Source organism: Felis catus, chromosome F1 (genome assembly GCF_018350175.1).
Source record: "Felis catus isolate Fca126 chromosome F1, F.catus_Fca126_mat1.0, whole genome shotgun sequence".
Classification (NCBI taxonomy): domain Eukaryota; kingdom Metazoa; phylum Chordata; class Mammalia; order Carnivora; family Felidae; genus Felis; species Felis catus.
Genome location: NC_058384.1, coordinates 7,705,948 through 7,727,373, shown reverse-complemented (window position 1 = coordinate 7,727,373; position 21,426 = coordinate 7,705,948). Strand labels below are relative to the sequence as shown.

Genomic DNA, 21,426 nt, shown 5'->3' with positions numbered 1-21,426 from the left:
GAGCCCGGAGCCTGCGTCAGATTCTGTGTCTCCCTGTCTCTCTGCCTCTCCCCCGCTCACACACGCTCTCTCTCTCTCTCTCTCTCTCTCTCTGTCTCTCAAAACTAAATAAACATTTCAAAAAATTTTTTTAAGAAAAAAATAAAAAGGATGGTCTCATGGATAACCAGTCATTAAAAGGTCGCAAGGACCTTACAACTCTAAAGAGAGTGGGGGCTCTCAATTTGACAGAAGAGCTGTTTTCTCTTTTATTTTTCAAAATTTTGCTGGTACTGTGTTCTAATTTCTGGCTTCAAATTTCTCTGAGAACCTTCCAAAGGAACTTTGGAAACGAGTCCAAAGAACCGTCCAGTGTCAGGTGTTTTAAATGTCCAATGACGGCATTTTGCCTCTAAGGAATTTTTGGTAGAGCAATGGTCTGCCCACCTGCTGGAGTCACTGAGCAGAGGAGCCAGACCTTCCCCATATCCAGCTTCCTCCCACTCAGAACAAGGAAGAGCGAAGTCAGACAAGTGTTGCTGGCTTTAAAAATAAAGCTTAAGCGATGGAAGTTGTCACCTGCCAGCTGGCCTCAATAAAAAAATGACATGAAAACTAAAAGTAGCTGACTGGGGCTCAGTAAGTATGGCTGGCGTGAGTCTCCCTGTACTGGAAACCACCTCCCAAAGGTTTTGGCTGATGCTGACAGTTTCTTCACAGTGTTTATTATGATTTTTTTTATGAGCCCTTTTAGAACACTCCGCATTCTCCTCTGACCTGCTAAGGGTTAGGTTGATCCAGTGGAAAGTGGGGGCAACTGAAAGAAAACCAAAGTCAGCCTTAGATCCCAACTCCGGTCAGACTCCAGATGCTGGGGGACAATGGTGGCTTTACTGGACAGTGAGTTTTGACCCCATCTCCCCCTTTTTTCCATATAGATGTGCCTCCAATTTTCAGGCACTCCCCATTCTCCATCCCAATAACTTTGAATCTCTACATTAATGCATTTAAACATATTGATATTAAGCACCCATTGTGTATCGAGCTCTGCGGGAAGAACACCGAACAAAACAGATGAAAATCCCTGCCCTGAACATCTTCCGAACCACAGCGTTCACTCTTGGGGACCCCTCAACCTTAACAAAAGGACCGCCTGGTGGAAGAATGAAGGTGAAGGTGCAATTTTGAGGCGCGAGGTTGCAACAGCCCCTCCCCCCAGCCTTACCCTTTCCCAGAAGGCAGAGTGGCCATTTGCTCCCTGAGGGAGAGCAGCGCAGTGGTCAGGGTTTGGTCTTCAGGTTATCCACCTTTTGGTAACCAGGATCCGAAACTATTTCCCCTCCCACCCACCACATAAATGTAGCCCTCATCACTGTATCCCAGGAGTGCCCTGGCTGTGCCCCGAATGTTTGGGCGAGGGGGAGTAGACAGGGCTAACCATTACCAACAGACCCATCCAGCCATGCACTCCAACCAAATGGAGCTGTTTCTCTACAGCATTAACCCGAGGGGAGGAATTTCAGACCTTAGGGCAGTAATTCCTTTCCAAATGTTACCCCAGAGCTGCTTAAATGACGTCAGAATCCCCAGCTTTCCGTATTCTCTTGTCACCACACAGGAAATTCTTTGCTTTAAACTCATAGCAAACAGAGACCTATTTGCTTAGCATTTTGGTGCTGTGAATAGTTTTTCTAGCTAGTGATGGGGTGGCCTTGCATGTTGAGCCCGTCAGAGGGTCCCAGGGCATTTTTAATCCCCAGGGAAGGGAACAGTCTTTCTGCAGGATTCCAACAACTCCCTTGTCACCCCAGAGATACTGCAGAGAGTTGTTCTTCCCTTTCTTTTATTTTTAATTGTGATAAAAATGCATCTTAACTATTTCTAAGTGCACAGTTCGGTGGAATTAAGTACATTCCCACAGTTGCACAACCATCACCACTGTTCAGCTCCAGAACTTCTTCATCTTTCTAGATGGAAACTTTGTATTCATGAAACGCTAACTCCCCACTGTGTCACTGTGTCCCCCGGGGGGGGGGGGGGGGGGGGCGCAAGCCCCTGGCCACCACTAGTTTACATTGTTTCTCCGATTTTGCTACCCTGGGAACAGCATGCAAGAGGAATCATACAGTGTCTTTTCCTGGCTAGTTTATTTCACTTAGCATAAGTTCTTAAAGTTCATCTATGCTGTAACAATTTCTTGTCAGAATTTCCTTCTTTATAAGGCTAATGCTCCATTGTGTGTACAAACCACTTTGGTTTATCCATTGGCCTGTTGATGGACAGTTGGTTCCCTCCATCCAACCCTTTAACTTCTGTGCTTTGGTTTCTTTATCTGTTATTAGGAAATCAAATGGGACAAGAGATGAAGTTTTGTATAAAAAGTTGAGTAATGACACATATAAATTATTGTTTCAGCAGTGACCGGTAGAGGCAGGGAAATGTATCTGACGCTTTGAAAGCCTCCAGGCAGCAGCAAGGGAAGCAGGTGGAAGGACTGTGCTTCTCGAACAATCTTTCTCAAAGTCAGGTGTGCCTCTCTTACAATCCTGCAGATTCCCAGGCTGCTTCCTGGATCTACTAAACCCAAATCTGGAGTGGGGCCCAGGAATCCGCATTTTCAGCAGGCACTCCTGGGTCATTGTCAAGTTTGAGGACCTCGCACCAAACTGGGGAGGTGGGCTCCTTGGGTAGACATGTTTGCAGTGAACAAACAGAGGTAAATCAGGCCTTGGGTCAGGAGCCCATTCCCTGCCCAGTTAAAGTTTCCCTTTCCGGCCCCTGCCCCTCCCAGGAGCCGCCTGGTCCTGGGGGCCTCTGAAGCCTTTTACTTGCTGGTGAACAATAAGAGCCTGGTCAACATGAGTGTGACCATGGCAGAGGTCTACAGGGACTACCAGAATGAGGACGGCCTCATGTATGTGACCTACGCCTCCCAGGAGATGTTCGACTGCCTGGGCTCCAGGAAGACCCTGCCGTCCTCTGCAGAGCATGTCTAGAGCCTGGTGTCACCCCATGTGGGTGGACTCCATGTGGGCTCGGTCACTGGGAACCTCAGCCTGGGGACAGGTCTCTGGGGAATCCCCGTGTGGGGCCTTATGAACCCACTCATTTGGGGGCAGGGGTCCTTATCTGTGCCATTCCTGAGATGATTGTTGTATTTCCAGTCTTCACTCCCACTTGGCTTATTTCCTCTCGGATTCGGTTTCATCTGTTTATGCCACACGGATTTATGCCAAAGATGCAACTACTCAGTTCCAAATAATTTGGATGAGCAGTTTTCCTTAGAATAGAATTTTTTTTTTAATAATGGCTTTCATTTAAATCTTCATTATGGACTAGACTTTGTTCAAAGTAGTCTATAGGTATTAACTCCTCATAATCGTCCTACATGTTAAGTACTTTTATTCCCATTTTAAAGATAAGGAAATTGGGTCAGAGAAAGGTCAAGAAACTCCCCAAAGTTCCCACAGCTGGCAAGCAGCAAAACTAGGTTTTGAAATCAGTCTGGTGTAGAACCCAGGCTCATAACACAGAAACTTCCTCACTTGGTGAGAACCTGCTAGTCTTGAATTGAAGCTGCATTCCACTTGTTCACCTGTCCACACAGGAGACAAAGAGGCAGACACATGCCTGCAGAGGACCTTGGTCAGGTAAGAACAGTTAAATACTAGTTACAGGGCAGCCCAAAGGCAGGGACGCTTGGTCACAGAGGGCGTCCCAGGTTGTGAACTTTGACCTAGGTTTGGAGACTGAAAAGCCTTTTTTTAGGAAGGAATTTTTTTTTCTTGTTTTTAATTCACTCATGGTGAATAAACATCAAATAGGCATGTCTTGTGTGCCAAACGCTTCTAACAGTGGGAGCGACAACGGTGAGTGAGACAGGTAAGCGACCAGCCTCGTGTCGCTCTGTCTAGTGAGGGAAGAAAGAAAATACAGAGAAGCATTCTAAGTGGTAGGAAGACCGATGAAATGGGGTCAGGGATAGGGCTGGTGTGGGGACACCTTACCTCAGTGGTCCGGGAGGGGACATGTGCACTCAGTCCGTCCAGTACAAAGGAGCGAGTCCCACGTGGATCTGGGAGGAGAGCCTGTACGTTTTGCAGGATGGCGGTGGGCAGAGCCTGTGCAGGGTGGTGGTGAGCAGAGGTGGTATTTTGGTTTCTGGTTTGCGTTGTTTTGTTTTGTCTCATTGTTGCTACTGCTTCCCTACATGCTTTGGCTTCTCTGTCCGGTTGGATCGTGTAATTTTTGGTGGCTTTATCTACAATGGGCACACAGGGCAAGTTCAGCAAATATTTACTGGCATCTTCCTTCATTTGGTCATTTTTCCAGACGCTGGGTCTCCAATGAGCCCTCCTTTCTCTGTTCTCATTCTTCGTTTTACTCCATTCGACCCTTGCTTTGCCACCCCTGCAAAAACAATAGCGATGTGGGCCAGTTTTTGTTGAACAACGAACACTTACATTGAACCAAATTAAACTAAACCATTATTCTAAGCGATGGCATTACATTCAGTTAAGCTATTACACATGAAACAACAACAGTGAGGAGTATCCCCCCCCCCCCCCCGGGGCGCAGAGGCGGGGTCGGGATCTTGGAGCAGAAGGGGCAGGCCGGGCAGATGCGGGAAGATCCAAAAGAAGATCCCCCCAGGACCTGTTTTGTCTCCTCTGCTCTAAGCCCCATTTGACGTTCCAGTTGGGTTCTGCCTCTTCCTTTTTCCTTCAAGCCTTTCACCCTGGGGGGGGGGGGGGATTAGGAAACAAAACAAACCACACCCCAGGTTTTGTTAACTGCTGTTGCATAACAAATCACCTTAAACTTTAGTGGGAAGGGGGGAGGATCCTCCCAAACCCGCGCGGGCAGGTGGGCCTGGCTGGGGGCTGGCGGGCTTGGATCACCCGCATTGCCTCTCAGCCTCCAGCAGGCGGGGCCAGCTCCCGAGAGAGCACGCTTTCGGGGCTGCGTTCCAAGGACGCAAAAGTGCAAGCTGCAAGTGTTCTTGTGGCCCGGCCCTGGTACCTGCCCGGTGTTCGTTCTGCCACATCCTCTGGTCAAACCTGTGTTTAAGGTGTGGGGAAATCAACACCTCTTTTTTTAATATTTATCTGAGAGAGAGAGAGAGAGAGAGCGCACCCCCAAAAGCACACACACAAGCGGGGGAGGGGCAAAGACAGAGGCGGAGATCCCAAACAGGGTCCACGCTGTCAGCGAAGAGCCTGATGAGGGGCTCGGTCTCACGAAGCATGAGATGGTGACCTGAACCGAAATCGAGAGACTTAACCGACTGAACCACCCAGGTGCCCCCAACAGCACCTCCTAATGGAAATATCCAAGAATTGGGGACCTTATTTCATTTACCATACACTTCTAACAAGCACACACAACCTATTCCTCCACCAGCCACACCCTATACTTCCTGTAATTTATAGCCACAAACAGTGGCGCCTGGGTGGCTCAGTCAGTTAAGCATCTGACTTGGGCACAGGTCAGGATCTCACAGTTGGGCTCTGTGCTGACAGCTCAGAGCCTGGAGCCTGCTTTGGATTGTGTCTCCCTCTCTCTCTGCTCCTTCCCGCTGGTGCTCTATCTCTCAAAAACAAATAAACGTTAAAATTTTTTTTAAATTTATATCCATGAATAAATGCATATTCCCTCACTATTCACCTTTCATGTATGTCTTCCTCCAGTCCTCTGCATTCCTGAGCCACCTAACACATGTATTAGTTACTTTTAAAAGTGCTATCATGCTGATGTTAGTTAGAAAGTAGCATACCATAGGTTCATAGTGAAATACATACTTTCAAACCGTATTTCATTCACTAAACAGATCCCTACTGCATGCTCACAATGGTTAGCACTTTACAGTGCAGTGTGGTAAGGGGTGCAGTGTTCTAGATAAGCACTTACAGAGTCTAGCTCAAATCTGGAGTCTGGCAATAACCCTTGGAGGAAGTGATGTCAGAGCAGATAGATGATGAGAAAGAATTAGGCAGACCAAGAAGACGAGGAAAAATATTGTGGTCGCAGAAAATGGGATGGACTGTCTGAAGAGCACAAATCATTTCAGTGAGGCTGGACCTTTGAGAAGTGAGTGGAGTGAACAGGAGCAGGGCGCTAGGAGGCAGTAGAGGGGTAAGGACCTTAATAAAGGATAGATAAAAAGAGTGAACTTTCTCCTGAGAAGACCAGAAGGGATGGTTAGTGCTTTTAAAGACTGCAGTGCCGTGGTCCAGGTCTCCTGTTAGAAAGATCACTCTGCCTAAGAAAGAAAGCCATTGGAAGCTTTCAGTTTTCTTTTTAGATAGGCCACTGTCCGGAAGTTACGAAGGATATTATTTTAAAATATGCTAATAGGCCATTGAAAGATTTTTAAGGAAAAGAATGACGGAATTTGATGACTATTTTAGGGGTATGATGTTCTGGAGGAAGTTTCAGGGCATAAAAAGACGAGGCACTGAGGAGGTGGAGAAGGTTTGGGAGGGAGGGACGCGTGGGCGTCAGGAGCGCCGTGTGCGTCACTGGGAGGCAGGATGAAACCCAGTCCCCAAAACTGGACAGGCTCCCGGAGACGCTGGCCTCAGGCTCACCCAGGACGCAGCAGTTCCCGTTGTCCACCACAGCTCAGACTGAGGCCCCAGAGGGAGGCAGGTGCTCTCTGGCCACAGGACAGAGTCCCTTCCAGACCCTTCCCCAACAGTTGGAACAACACTCACAAAATGTCCCCCAAGTTCTATCCCGATTGAGATTCGTTTCAGGAAAAACTCAAGATCACTGGGGAGATTTCCCCTCAATCCAAAGAGACCTGACTCTCCCACCGTGTGAGGAGACCAGCAGGGCCCCTCCGTGGGTGGGCTGGACTCTTCTCTCCTGCACAGAAGAGGGGCAGGGGTGGAGCAGAACTGCAAACCCAGTCTGGGGACGCAGGAGCTGAGGGGTGACAAAGAAAGGAAGTGCCAGGTGGAGCTGGGGGCTGAGGCAGGGAGAGGGTCATGAAGCAGCACCAAAACAGAGCCGCTCTGGGTATTACAAGCAGAGATGTTTAATGGAAGAAACTTGCCATGAGATGTTTAAAAGCAGGAAGAGAAAAACGGAGAAGAAGGTTAGCTAGAGGGCAGAAGGGGTGAAAGAGAAGAGAGACTGAGGATATGGAGGGAGCCTCAGACCTCAGGCGGGCACCTGCTGCTGCTCTTAGGCTCTGGGCCTCCCTGGGGCCCAAAGCAGGAAGGGAGTGAGTCCCCCCTGCGGCCCCCCCCCACTCCTCCCCCCCGGGGGGGCCTCAGTGACCAGAGGGACATGGAAGAGAGAGATGCCAGGGGCAGCGGGTTGCAGAGATGAAGGTGTGGTTCCCCAGCTCCTCCAGGGCTTCAGGCGCAGAGAAACCAATGGGTAAATGACCTGTACCTGCCCACTTCCTCGGACTTGTATTTTTGTGGTCCAACAAAATATTTTTTTAAATTTATTTTATGTTTTATTTTTTAAAGTTTACATCCAAATTAGCATATAGTGAAACAATGATTTCAGGAGTAGATTCCTGAGGGCCCCTGACCCATTTAGCCCATCCCCCCCCCCAACCCCTCCAGGAACCCTCAGTTTGTTCTCCATATTTATGAGTTTCATCTGTTTTCCCCCCTCCCTGTTTTTATATTATTTTTGTCTCCCTCCCCTTGTGTTCATCTGTTCTGTGTCTTAAAGTCCTCATATGAGTGAAGGCATGTGATTTTTGTCTTTCTCTGACTAATTTCACTTAGCATAATACCCTCCAGTTCCATCCACGTGGTTGCAAATGGCAAGATTTCATTCTTTTTGATTGCCGAGTAATACTCCATTGTATATATATACCACATCTTCTTTATCCATTCATCCATCTATGGACATTCAGGCTCTTTCCATACTTTGGCTATTGTTGATAGTGCTGCTCTAAACATGGGGGTGCATGTGTCCCTTCAAAGCACACCTGTATGGATAAATGCCTAGTAGTGCAATTGCTGGGTCGTAGGGTAGTTCTATTTTTAGTTTTTTGAGGAACCTCCATACTGTTTTCCAGAGTTGTCCAACACTATTTATGGCCATTTAGATGTATCAATTTTAAGTTTAGTGGCTTTCAGTGCCTTCGCATTTCCTATGCAACCATCACCCCGCGTCCTGGGTGAGCCATCTTCGCAAACTGAAGCTCTGTACCCTCCACTCTCCCCTCCCCAGCCCTTGAAAATCACCATTACACTTTCTTTAAGGATTTTTTAAGCCCCATCAGGCATTAATTGTGCCATAAGTTTGCCACTTCCTTTATCATTTCATTTATTGAGGTTTGCTGGTGATAAGCCCTCTTCTTTTTTAAAAAATTTATTTTTAACTTTTATTATAACAATTTTCAACCACATATAAAAGTAGAATTGTAGGGGTGCCTGGGTGGCTCAGTCGGTTGAGCATCCGACTTCAGCTCAGGTCATGATCTCACAGTTTGTGGGTTCGAGCCCTGCGTTAGGCTCTGTGCTGACGGCTCAGATCCTGGAGCCTGCTTCAGATTCTGTGTCTCCTTCTCTCTCTGCCCCCGCCCCCCACTCACACTCTGTCTCTCTCTTCTTCAAAAATAAATAAACATTAACAAAATTTTTTTAAAAAGTAGAATTGTATGATGAAATGAATCTGAATGGCTCATTATTCAGTTTCAACAATTATCCAATATTTGCAAATTATTTTTATTATTTTAATCCAAGTTAACATATAGTATAATAATGATTTCAGGAATAGAATTTAGCAATTCCTCACTTATGTATAACTCAGTGCCCATCCCAACAAGTGCCCTCCTTAATGCCCATCCCCCCAAACCCTCTTTTTGTTGACCTAAAAATTAAAAATGTTTTTGTTTTATCTTCATCCTTATACATGTTTTCATTCAGTATAGAATTTTGGGTTTTCAATTCTTTTGTTTGAATGCATTAATGAAGTCCTTGTATATTCTTTTGGTTTCTATCTTTGCTAATGAGAAATTAGCTATCAAATTAACTATGGCTGCTTTGACGGTAATTCATTCTCTCTGTCTCTGTCGGTCTCTCTCTCCCTTCCTTCCTCCCTCCATGTTTTTAAAATATTTTCATTGATTTTGATTATCTGCAGTTTTACTGTGGTGTGTTTAGGTATGACTTTCTTTTTATTTGTCTTTCTCGGAGTTCATTAGGCTTCTTGAATTTGTATTTTGGTATGGTTAACATTTCTGGAGAATTCACAGGCATAACCCTTTCAAATAGAGCCTCTGCCAGTGCTCTCTCTCCTTCTGGAAGCTTCTTACTCTTCCCTGAAGGTCTCTCACCCTCTCCTCCTAGTTTCTATCTTCCTCTCTCCTATTCTGTGTAATACCTTCTGCCCTATCTTTCAGGTATGTCATTTTCTGTGTTCAACCTGCTTTAAATACCATTTTACTGAAACATTAATTTGTTTTTTTTTTCATGTAAAAAGGTGTATTTGTTTTTGTTGTTGTTGTTGCCGTTGTTTTTACAAATTTGTTATTTCACTTGTTATAGTTTCCTATTTCCTGAGGATATTTTTCAGTCTCATATTTTTGAAACATAATTATCATTAAAAATAATCTGCTGCTGGACACCTGGCTGGCTCAGTCAGTAGAGCATGTGACTCTTGATCTCAGGGTCATGCGCTCAACTCCCATGTTGGGCGTGGAGCCTACTTAATAAAAAAAAAATATCTGTTGCTAATAATTCTAGCATTTGAAATCTTTGGAGGCTAGTTTATGCCAGTTTTTGTTAGTTCTTGTTTATTGCACCTTATTTCCTTGTAGTACTCATTTCTTTAATTTTGTCCTACTTTCTTCCCTTGAAAATTTATCTGTGAGATTTTCCAGAGACCCAGGATAAACATTTCTTCAACCAGAGAGAGGTTTTGCATTTGCTACTCCAAGCACCTGGGTACTAGGAACTGTAACCATTTAAAAGTAAATATGTCTCATAGCCAAAGTATGGAAAGAGCCCAAATGTCCATTGATGGGTGGATGAATGGATGAATTGTATATATACAAAAGGAGTATTACTTGGCAATCAAAAAGAATGAAATATTGCCATTTACAACAATGTGGATGGAACTAGAGGGTATTATGTTAAGTGAAATTAGTCAGTGAGTCAAAGATAAATATCATATGAGTTCACTCATATGAGGAATTCAAGATACAAAGCAGATGAACACAAGGGAAGGGAAGCAAAAATAATATAAAAACAGGGAGGGGGACAAAACATAAGAGACTCTTAAATACAGAGAAAAAACAGGGTTGCTGGAGGGGCTGTAGGAGGGGGGATGGGCTAAATGGGTAAGGGGCAATAAGGAAGACACTTGTTGGGATGAGCACTGGGTGTTATACATGGGGGATGAATCACTGGATTCTACTCCTGAAATCATCATTGCACTGTATGTTAACTAACTTCAATGTCAATTTAAAAGTAAATTAAAAAAATTAATATGTCTTCATGCCTGATATTGTTAATTTTGGCTGCAAGTGTTCATAGAATCAACATTGGGTTTTTAAACTCAGGGGCATGTCTTTTTCTCCACCTGATCCCACTTGAGAGGCAGTAGGAAAGGGATCCAGGCGCCCTCTGGTCAGTCTGTCTTTTTAAGGCAGCTCTATTTCAGCTCACTTTCTCAGCTGTTTCCAGCCAAATCTGCAAATACCTCCAGAGCCAGAGTGAACCATAGCTCACCAGCAACCTCTTGTTTCTTGACTTCCAAATTTTGAACTATCTTCTCTAGAAATTTTAAGAAGCTATCTTTTCAATAACTTCTAAGAAGTTTTTTCTGGTTCTGTCATTTTAAGTCATCTTCAGTAGGAATGTGGTCCAAATAACAAAGCCTGCTGTTATAGAAAATGGAAGCCCCCTAATTATCATTCTACCTATTTTCTCATTTCTATCAAGTTTCTGCACAGTCCAATGTTAGCCATAGGGCTTCCTCAACTCTAATATGGGGTTAATCATTTTTTCCCAACCCACAGAGTCAGTGTGAAGGTCAAATAAGGTACTGTAAGTGGAAGTTCCTATAAACCTATGTGTCATCCAGAGGGAACAATTAGGAGGGACGTGAGCATAGTGATTTGATCACTTGTGTGTTCTTCTCAGCTCTAAAATTCCAAGAGTCTATATTTTGGATGAATATGTCTCATCTCCACTTACATATATAAATCTTTAGACCTTTCTCTCCCCATTTGTAATACCAAGTACCATTTTTCCCCCCTCTGTGACTCTACCTTTCCTTAAAAATTCATGCAAGTATACCTTCTACAGAAGGGGTCCTCATGATGCCTACAAGAATCCAGATGTGTGATTGCCAGTTAGACCAACTTAATCAGAATCTCTGGTTGGGGTGTGGTCCAAATGAAGCTATTGTATGGCCAAGGTTAATAATCATGTTTTATATAAAACCTTTCATGCCTTCTGAATCTGATCTTTTTTTGACTTATTGGGACAGAGCCCCCAGTGCCTCATGAGTTAGTTATCTTGTTGAATTTGTAAATGTCTTATCTTTCAAAATAGAATACAGATTCGTTTATGGATAATCTAGCTTTACCTCCCATATTGCATTTGCTTCCCATATCCCTTGTGAATAATAAAGCACCTAAATGTCTTTCTGTAAATGATTGTTATCAGGTGTAGGAAAGTGACCTGTTTGTCCTAGGTAATATACTGATGTCAGTTTCTAAAAAAAACAAAAAAACAAAAAAAAAACAAAAAACTTCAATCAGTTACATTTCTATACACCAATAATGAAGCAACGGAAAGAGACATCAAGGGATCAATACCATTTACAATTCCACCAAAACCCATAAAATATCTAGGAATAAACCTAAGCAAAGAGGTGAAAAATCTATACACTGAAAAGTATAGAAAGCTTATGAAAGAAATTGAAGAAGACATAAAAAATGGAAAACATTCCATGCTCATGGATTGGAAGAACAGATATTGTTAAAAGGTTGATACTACCCAAAGCAATTTACATATTCAATGCAATCCCTATAAAAATAACACTGGCATTCTTCACAGAGCCAGAATAAACAATCCTAAAACTAGTATGGAACCAGAAAAGACCCCAAATAGCCAAAGCAATACTGAAAAAGAAAACCAAGCTGGAGGTATCACAATTCCAGACTTCAAGATGTACTACAAAGCTGTAATCATCAAGACAGTATGGCACTGGCACAAAAACGGACACATAGATCAGTGGAACAGAATAAAGAACCTAGAAATGGACCCTCAAATGTATGGCTAACTAATCTTTGACAAAACAGGAAAGAGTATCCAATGGAATAAAGACAGTCTCTTCAACAAATGGTGTTGGGAAACTGGACAGCAACATGCAGAAGAATGAACCTGGACCACTGTCCTACACCACATAAAAAAATTAACTCAAAATGGATTAAAGACCTAAATGTAAGACAAGAAGCCATCAAAATTCTAGAGGAGAAAACAGGCAACAACCTCTTTGACCTTGGTCATAGCAACTTCTTACTTGACATGTCTCCAGAGGCAAGGGAAACAAAAGCAAAAATGAACTATTGGGACCTCATCAAGATAAAAACCTTCTACACAATGAAAGAAATAATCAGCAAAACTAAAAGACAACCGATGGAATGGGACAAGATATTTGCAAATGACATATCAGATAAAGATTAGTATCCAGAATCTGTAAAGAACTTGTCAAACTCAACACCAAAAACAAATGACCCAGTGAAGAAATGGGCAAAAGAAATGAATAGACATTTTTTCAAAGAAGACATCCAGATGGCTAACAGACACATGAAAAGATGCTCAACATCACTCATCATCAGGGAAATAGAAATCAAAACCACAATGAGATACCACCTCACACCTGTCAGAATGACTAACATTAACAACCCAAGCAACAGTAGATGTTGGCGAGAATGCAGAGAAAGAGGGTCTCTTTTGCACTGCTGGGAATGCAAACTGGTGTAGCCACTCTGGAAAACAGTGTGGAGGTTCCTCAAAATATTAAAAATAGAACTACCCTATGACCTAGGAATTTAACTACTAGGTATTGATCCAAAGTATACAACAGTGCTGATTCGAAGGGACACATGCACCCCAATGTGTATAGCAGCACTATCAACAATAGCTAAAGTATGGAAAGAGCCCAAATGTCCATTGACAGGTGAATGGATAAAGAAGATGTGAGATATATCTATCTATCTCTATCTCTATCTATCTATCTATCTATCTATCTATATATATATATAATGGAATATGACTTGGTGATCAAAAAGAATGATCACAACAACATGGATAGAACTAGAGTGTATTATGCTAAGTGAAATAAGTTAGACAAACACAAATATCATATGACTTCACTCATATGTGGAATTTAAGAACAAAAAAAGATGAGCATAAGGAAAGGGAAGCAAAAATAATCTAAAAACAGACAGGGAGACAAACCATAAGAGACTCTTGCATACAGAGAGCAAACAGGTTTGCTGGTGGGATATTGGGTTGGGGGATGGGCTAAATGGGTGATGGGCATTAAGGAGGGCAGTTGTTGGGATGGGCATTTGGTGTTATATGTAAGTGATGAATCACTATATTCTATTACTGAAATCATTATAACACTGTACGTTAATTAACTTGGATTTAAATTAAAATAATCAATTAAAATTAAAAAAATAAAAATAAAAAAACAACTTCAAAACATTAGAGAATTGGTTGAATAAATTATGTGTTAACCCTATGGTGGAATACATTATAGCTATCACAAAATATGTTGGAGAAGACTATTGAATGGTAAAATGACTTTGGTACATTACACAAGCCATAAATTACAAACAGTATGCAATTTTCAAAATTTAGGGAAGAATTTATGGACAAGTGGTATTCTTGAACTTTTTTTAATTCTTTTTTTTATTTTTTAGAGAGAGAAGTTTGGGAAGAGAGGCAGAGAAAGAGAGAGAGAAGCTAAAACAGTCTCCTCACTCAGCATGGAGCCCAACACAGTTTTTGATCTCATGACCCTGGGATCATAACCTGAGGCACAATCAAGAATCAGAGCTCAGTCGACTGAGCCCCCCAGGTTCTCCTTGAACATTTTGTATTCAAAAAGCAAAATAAAAACAAAAGCAGCATTGTTTTCCTAAGATGCCTTGCACAAGTGGGCGAGGGGCAGAGAGAGAGAGAAACAGAATCCCAGGCAGGTTCCAAAGCTGTCAGCACAGAGTCCAACGTGGCGCTCAAACTCAGGAACAGTCAGATCATGACCTGAGCTAAAGTCAGATGCTTAACCAACTGAGCCACCCAGGCACCTCTCACCACTGCCTTTTAAACAGTACCTCTCGGGGCGCCTGGGTGGCGCAGTCGGTTAAGCGTCCGACTTCAGCCAGGTCACGATCTCGCGGTCCGTGAGTTTGAGCCCCGCGTCGGGCTCTGGGCTGATGGCTCGGAGCCTGGAGCCTGTTTCCAATTCTGTGTCTCCCTCTCTCTCTGCCTCTCCCCCGTTCATGCTCTGTCTCTCTCTGTCCCAAAAATAAATAAAAACATTGAAAAAAAAAAGTCTGAAATTAAAAAACAAAACAGTACCTCTCTTTTCTAGATTTCCATCCAAGATCATTGTCATCCTGGGAAATGATTTATCTGGCACAGAGGCACCACCTCTCACGTTTTTGCTGTCACCCTGTGGCCAACATCTGCTGTTTCCCTCCATCTAATACAAGATATATGGGCTGTGGACATAGCCTACAGGTTTGAGTGTAAGTGTGATTGGTCACCTTGCTAAATCCTGGTTATTAAGTATTTGGATTCACTAAAGTTCTAAAAGCATGACACTAGAATATAAAAGGAAGTTATAACAAGGTTCAGCTTTTTGTAACATTGGGTGGGGTCAGCGATGTGAGTGATGTGGAAAAGAGGGTGATGAAAAGAATAGATCACTTTTTTACTTGGAGAATAAAATAGTTTTACAAAGAAACTAAAGTACAACTGTGTGCCAAAGGAGCCCGAGATATCAAAAAAGAAAAAAGAAGGAGGAGAGGGAGGGGAAGGAGGAGGAGGGGGGAGGGGGAGGGGAAGGGGAAGAGAAAAGAAAAACCCTGCAAGAGAATATATCAAAATGTCACCTGCCATCAGAACTCATCCATTTCTGGCTGGAATGTTATTTGGTACAAACACCATTGAAAACAGTTTGGCAATAGCTATCAAAATTACAAATTCACATATCTTTTGAAGCAGCAATTCCACTTGTAAAGGTAATTTATGATATGCTCACACATTTGCAAGATAATATATGTGCGCCCTTAACTAATGCAGCATAGCGTGGAAAAGATTGAAAATAAAACATCCATCAGAAGGAACTTGTTAAATAATTATATATGACTGAAGTTTACGCAACGGTAAGATTAAAAGATAAAAACACTTTATGAACTCATACAGAATAATCTCCACACACAATTTAAATAAGAGAGGGGAGAAGTAATATGCATACTTTTCAATGTAGTATGTATATAAAATTTGGTTGCCTTTAGGGAGAGAAAATGTGTGGAGACAAGGAATTTTTTTTTCTTTTAAAGACTTAATTTTTCAGAGCAGGTTTAGGTTTACAACAAGATTGAGAGGAAGGTACCAAGATTTCTTGTATAGTTTTTGCCCCCACATGCATTGCCTCCTCCGCTAACAACATCAGTCGCCCAGAGGTACATTTTTTCTGAGGATGAACTAACATTGACACATCGCAATCTCTAAACGTTCACAGTTTACCTTAGGGTTCACTCTTGGTGTTGTGCATTGTATGGATTTGGAAAAATGTATAATGACATATATCCATCATCATAATATCACACAAAATATTTTCATTACCCTAAAAAGGAATGTTTTCATTGTGCACTCTTTTGTAGCTCTTGAATTTGAGCCATGTAAATGAATTGCCTAGTTAAAAAAAAAATTAATTAATTATTTAAAGTAGTTTTAAAAATAATGTAAAATATTGCCAACCTGCTGGAGTGTAAGCTTCCTGGAGGGGGAAGGACTATGTCTACCTTGTATGTATGTAGTCCTGTGCCAGCACAGTGCCAGCATAGAGTAGCTGAATAGTAGCTGATCAATAAATGAATGATTAATATTTAGTATTGGGTTTTAAGAATTTTTTTTTGTAATTTGTAAATATTCTAGAACATAGAGGTATTGATTTTTTTTAGTGATCAGAAATAGAATTTTAAAAAAAAATTTTTTTTTCAACGTTTATTTATTTTTGGGACAGAGAGAGACAGAGCATGAACGGGGGAGGGGCAGAGAGAGAGGGAGACACAGAATCGGAAACAGGCTCCAGGCTCTGAGCCATCAGCCCAGAGCCTGACGCGGGGCTCGAACTCACGGACCGCAAGATAGTGACCTGGCTGAAGTTGGACGCTTAACCGACTGCGCCACCCAGGCGCCCCAGAAATAGAATTTTTAAGTGGAAAGGAAAACTCAGATACATTATAACTTTTAGACCCAAGCAAATGGCTCTCCTGCTCTGGGTCAGCCTTGCGCCTCAGGTAGCCCTGTGCACTGGAGCATCTTCCTCAAAGTTTTCTTGTTGGACAGGACCAGCTGAGCCTGTAGTGCCATTGAACAGGATGCTACAGGTGTGGACCAGATCCCAAGGTGCTCTCCAATCCTTACCCACTGTCCCCCTGCCAGGGGTGACCAGATGCCCCAAGCAACTCCAGGATTTGTGTCCATGCATTCATTATCCCTGCCTGGCCCCGTGGCTGGGTTCTGCTTCCAGGAGGGTGACCAGAGAACAGATAGCTTTCATTGGCTGGTGTGGTATTTCTTCTGTGGAATTGTGTGGCATGGGCCACCAGCTGGTTCTGATACCCTAATTTTGAGTGACTGTCACTCAAGTCAGACGCAGTATAGTGGGTAAGTTCGGGGCTTGACCACTGAGGGTTTACCACGAAGCCTTGGGCTTGCATCCTCATAAATCACGTTCACTGGTCAGTTCTCACTTATCCATGTTCTGACATGTCACCAAGTTGTTTACAGAAGCCAGGACACCAAAAAAAAAAAAAAAAAAATTTGCTGGGACTCACACACCCCAAGGGTGGCCCTGTTTCTAATACAATCATTTGTATTATTTGAAAGATTTCAGTGGCAGCAAATGGAAGTGTTAACATTCTGACAAATCAAAGCAGACATTTTGTTCTAGAATAGAATAAAGGAAGTGAAATGGAATAGAATAATGTTGGTAGGTGAGGGAAGAGACCTAAACCACTGGAGTCAGAGTCCCTACCCACCAAATCCAGAATCAGAAGAGCCCAGTGAGTTATACAGTGGGCTGTTTTCACAGCTGAAGTCAGTAATTATACAGTGACTTAAAAAATTGTATGTATGAATACATAAGCTTCAACCCCCTTGCCCATTCTTGGCAAGTTCAGAAGAGGTCAAGCCCTATGACTCCAGCACAGCAGCTCTGGACCCCCTGCCACATGAGGCTATGGCCCACAAGGTCCACCTCATCTTGCATGGTCATCTCCCTGCACACCCCAATACACTCTTCCAAAGAAATTGAACTTTAGAGAGAGCGGAGGGTCAGAGAGAGATCAGCTCGAGAAGAGGCCACGTTAGGGAGACAGTCAACTTCTTTCTCCTAAAATCAGAGACTGAAACCCTCTTAGTTTTCTGCTCTTCACCTGTAGCATGTATCTCTGAGCTGAATCAGGCAACTCTGTACGATCCAAAGAAAGTGCCTTGTCGCTGACTAAAAACCCGTCGGTCCTTCCCTACTCTAGACCAGTCCTTTCTGCTCCCTCCAGGAAGCTCCAGACTCTAAGTCAGACCAGAAGCTGTGGAGAGACCCTCGCTGAGGCCCACCAGCTCCTTCCCTGATGTCCTAGGAGGCCACAAAGGCAGCAAAGCTGTGACTCATGACTTACGTTAGGCCAACATGCTGTCGCGCTAAGAAATCCAGCAGGGTCTCTTTTTCATTTTCATGGATGTACCTGTATGTTGCATGTGAGGAGACGTGTCTGCTGGTGCAGGCAGAGAAGGAAGGGGTGACACGGATAGAGCACTTGTCACTGAAGGCTGGATCCAGCTGGGTACCGTGGATACAAACACCACTTACGGGGCTGTGTGTCATGGGCCTGAGGATGTTTGTTTGGCTCCTGTCTCCCCAGCATTGCTCACCACGCCATCAACATCTTGATTCTGCCTAATCCGCAGAATCTGAGAACCTTGTGCAGCTCCTTGTCCCTCACCTTCTGCCTCAAATTGAGGGAGAACCCATGCAACCAGACAGGAAGGCCTGATTTATTCTGGAAAAGAGTCGCAAGTACCCTGGGTCAGAATGTGAATATCTAGTAGTTGATGAGTGGAAGTCAGGGAAGTAGATATGTTCAAGCAGCCAGTTTTTGACTGTCTGCTGATGCTTGGGACTGAACATGTAGGTGTCAACAATAGACAAAGCCGGGTGGAAGGCAGGCTCGTAAACATGGGAGGAAGCACCCAAAAAGTACTGTTAGTGGGTCGCTTGGTGCTGATGCCCATTCATGCATTTATTAAAAAATACATTTTAAGCGCCTACTATGGGTCACTGTAGCAGAAGACTCAGCTCAAGTATCTGTGCCTGGTCTTGCATCAGGGGCAGTGGGGGACAACATACATCTAAACAGATAAATGCAGTAGAGTATTCCTGATCTGATGATGGGGAGGTTCTGACGTGGAGCTGTGGGGGCCCGAAGGACAGCGCAGCCCCTTGTACCTTGCAGGTAGGGTGGAGGGACAGATGCATTTTCATGCACAACATGGAACTTCAAAGGTGAGGAGGTAACTGTAGGCAGTGATGAGTCTAGACATGAACTCTCAGTAGAGGGAGGAAATGGCACAAAGGGGGTGCATAAAGGAAGAGTAAGGGATGCCGGGAGTGGTTTCACTAGTGGACTTGGCCTGTGTGTTGGGCTGGAAATGGGGGAACAGAGAGCTGGGATGGGTGAGTGGTCAAGGGCTGTAGGTTTAGACTTATCTCACGGGTGATGCTTGGGAGGGACCACAAATCATGGCTTTGCATTTTATTGTATTTCAATTTTTTGATATTAAAAAATCCATATTCTAGTTAGGTTGAAATACATGATACAAAATCATTCTGTTGTATCAAAAATAATAGCAATATTTTTTGTATTATCCCTAGATAAACATCTGCAAATATTCCCATTTATGGAAGCAAGTTCATTACTATAAATCAAAACAAGGCAGTAGATATAGCCATGGAGAAACCTGTGCCTTGGACTTTTAAAAAGTCACAGTGGGACACCTGGGTGGCTCAAGTGATTAAGCACCTGACTCTTGGTTTCAGCTCAGACCATGATCTCAAGGTTCGTGAGTTCCATTCTTGGTTTTGGCTCGGGTTGTAATCTCATGGTTCATGGGTTCGAGCCCTGCATCAGGTTACAGCGTGGAGCCTGCTTGGGATTCTCTCTCTCCCTCTTTCTGCCTCTCCCTTGCTGACCTTATCTTTCTCTCTCTCAAAATAAATAAATAAACATTTAAAAAAAATAAAAATAAAGGAATTTAAAAACCACAGCCAAAGCAATTGAGGGGATGGCTTGTTGAGCACCAATGCTTGCAGAATAGGCCAAGAAGAAGGGCCTCAGGGAGGGAAACGAGTGGTCTTGGTCAGCGAGTTGGCCAAAGACCCTAGGGGAGCTGGAGGGGACAATAGGAAGCTGCGAAGTTGGGGAGGAGAGTGCGAAGAGGGTAGACGTCAAGGGAATGCGATCAGAACAATTTGGCAAGTAGGAGATCATGGGCTATTTTGTCCAAGAATGTTCACTGGAGTGCTGGGGTAGGAGCCCAAAGACGGCAGCAAGTAGAAGAAGGAGATTGAATGAGGAGGGGGAGCCAGTGAGGGTGCAGGCTAGTCTTCGGGATCCTGGTTCTTGCTGGATGGAAGGAGGTAGCTTCCCAGTAAGTGAAGCAGTGAAGGACCTGAGTGCTATTGAAGCTGAGAGAAAGGAAAGGTTAGTAGGAGAAGGGGAAGGTTAAATAATAGTAGGGGTAGGGGAAGCCAAGCCAGGGGATGTGACCTGGCAGCACCAGAGAGAGAACCAGAGAGATCTCTGGAAATGTAGGGGTCATTCCGGAGCAGGAGGAAAGACTAGGGCCTAGAGGAAGGCCCTAGTTTGGAGCAGGGAACAGGAGGCAGGGTGACTTAGTATCATTCTCACCACCATCCTGAAAGTTTAAAATTATTTCCGAATAAACAGTTTTGAAGATTGTGAGGCGTTTGTAAGTTATATTTATATTTATTTTTTTTAATGTTTATTTTTGAGAGAGACAGAGACAGAGTTTGAGTGGGGGGGGAGGGACAGAAAGAGGGGGAGACACAGAATCTGAAGCAGGCTCCAGTCTCTGAGCTGACAGCCCAGAGCCAGACGCGGGGCTTGAACTCACAAACCATGAGATCATGACCTGAGCCAAAGTTGGACACTTAACTGACTGAGCCACCCAGGAGCCCCAAATTTGTGATTTATATTTTTAAACAAAAATGGAATCATAACAACTATTTTGAAATCTTGCTTTTTTTTTTTTTCAATGTATCTTGTTGACAAGATAATAAGACATAGCATAGACAAATCTCCATTATTCTGCTCTGTGGCTGGGCACGATTGCTTTGTCTGGATGAAGCATAATTTATCCCATCTACCTCTTGATAATGAACTTGGATCTGTCCACAGTTTTTGCCTTTGCAAATGACATGTGGCCATAGTTTTGAGCAAACACTGAACAAGATTTGTTGGGGCGCCTGGGTGGCGCAGTCGGTTAAGCGTCCGACTTCAGCCAGGTCACGATCTCGTGGTCCGTGAGTTCGAGCCCCGCGTCAGGCTCTGGGCTGATGGCTCGGAGCCTGGAGCCTATTTCCGATTCTGTGTCTCCCTCTCTCTCTGCCCCTCCCCCGTGCATGCTCTGTCTCTCTCTGTCCCAAAAATAAATAAAAAACATTGAAAAAAAAAAAAGATTTGCTTCTCACAAATACCATTAGTTTAAGCATATATTTCTGTTCTCAGCCTCAGTTCTATCATTTGTAGAATGAACATTAAAAATACTACGTTGATTTAGTGGTTGCAAGAATTTAATAATAAAGTACTATGCATAGAACCTGACATACAGGAGGCCCGACTCTTATAACAACAGCACCTATTATGAACGCCTTCTCTGGACATCTCTCTGCACGTGCACGCACGTGTGTGTGTGTGTGTGTGTGTGTGTGTGTGTGTGTTGTTCTCCCTATATAATGTTTCTGGCAGTGGAATTCCTGGCTCAAGTGTATGGATACTTCACACCGTGGTAATTATCACTGACTTTCTCTCTACAAAGTTGTCCCACTGCTATCAAAAGTGACTGCCCCCCACTTGATCATTATACTGGAAATAGAAATCCTTAAAAAATATTTACCAGTCTGAGGTGGAAAATT

The 21,426-nt window shown here is 43.5% G+C and overlaps 1 long non-coding RNA gene across 1 annotated transcript; it reads left to right on the top strand.

Annotated features, from left to right (window-relative positions):
- Positions 1-3,303: 3,303 nt before the first annotated feature.
- LOC123382767 lies at positions 3,304-19,308 on the top strand. Its single transcript, XR_006591667.1, has 3 exons — positions 3,304-3,629; positions 14,572-14,728; positions 17,771-19,308. It is a non-coding gene; the product is annotated as an uncharacterized LOC123382767 (long non-coding RNA).
- Positions 19,309-21,426: the final 2,118 nt, after the last annotated feature.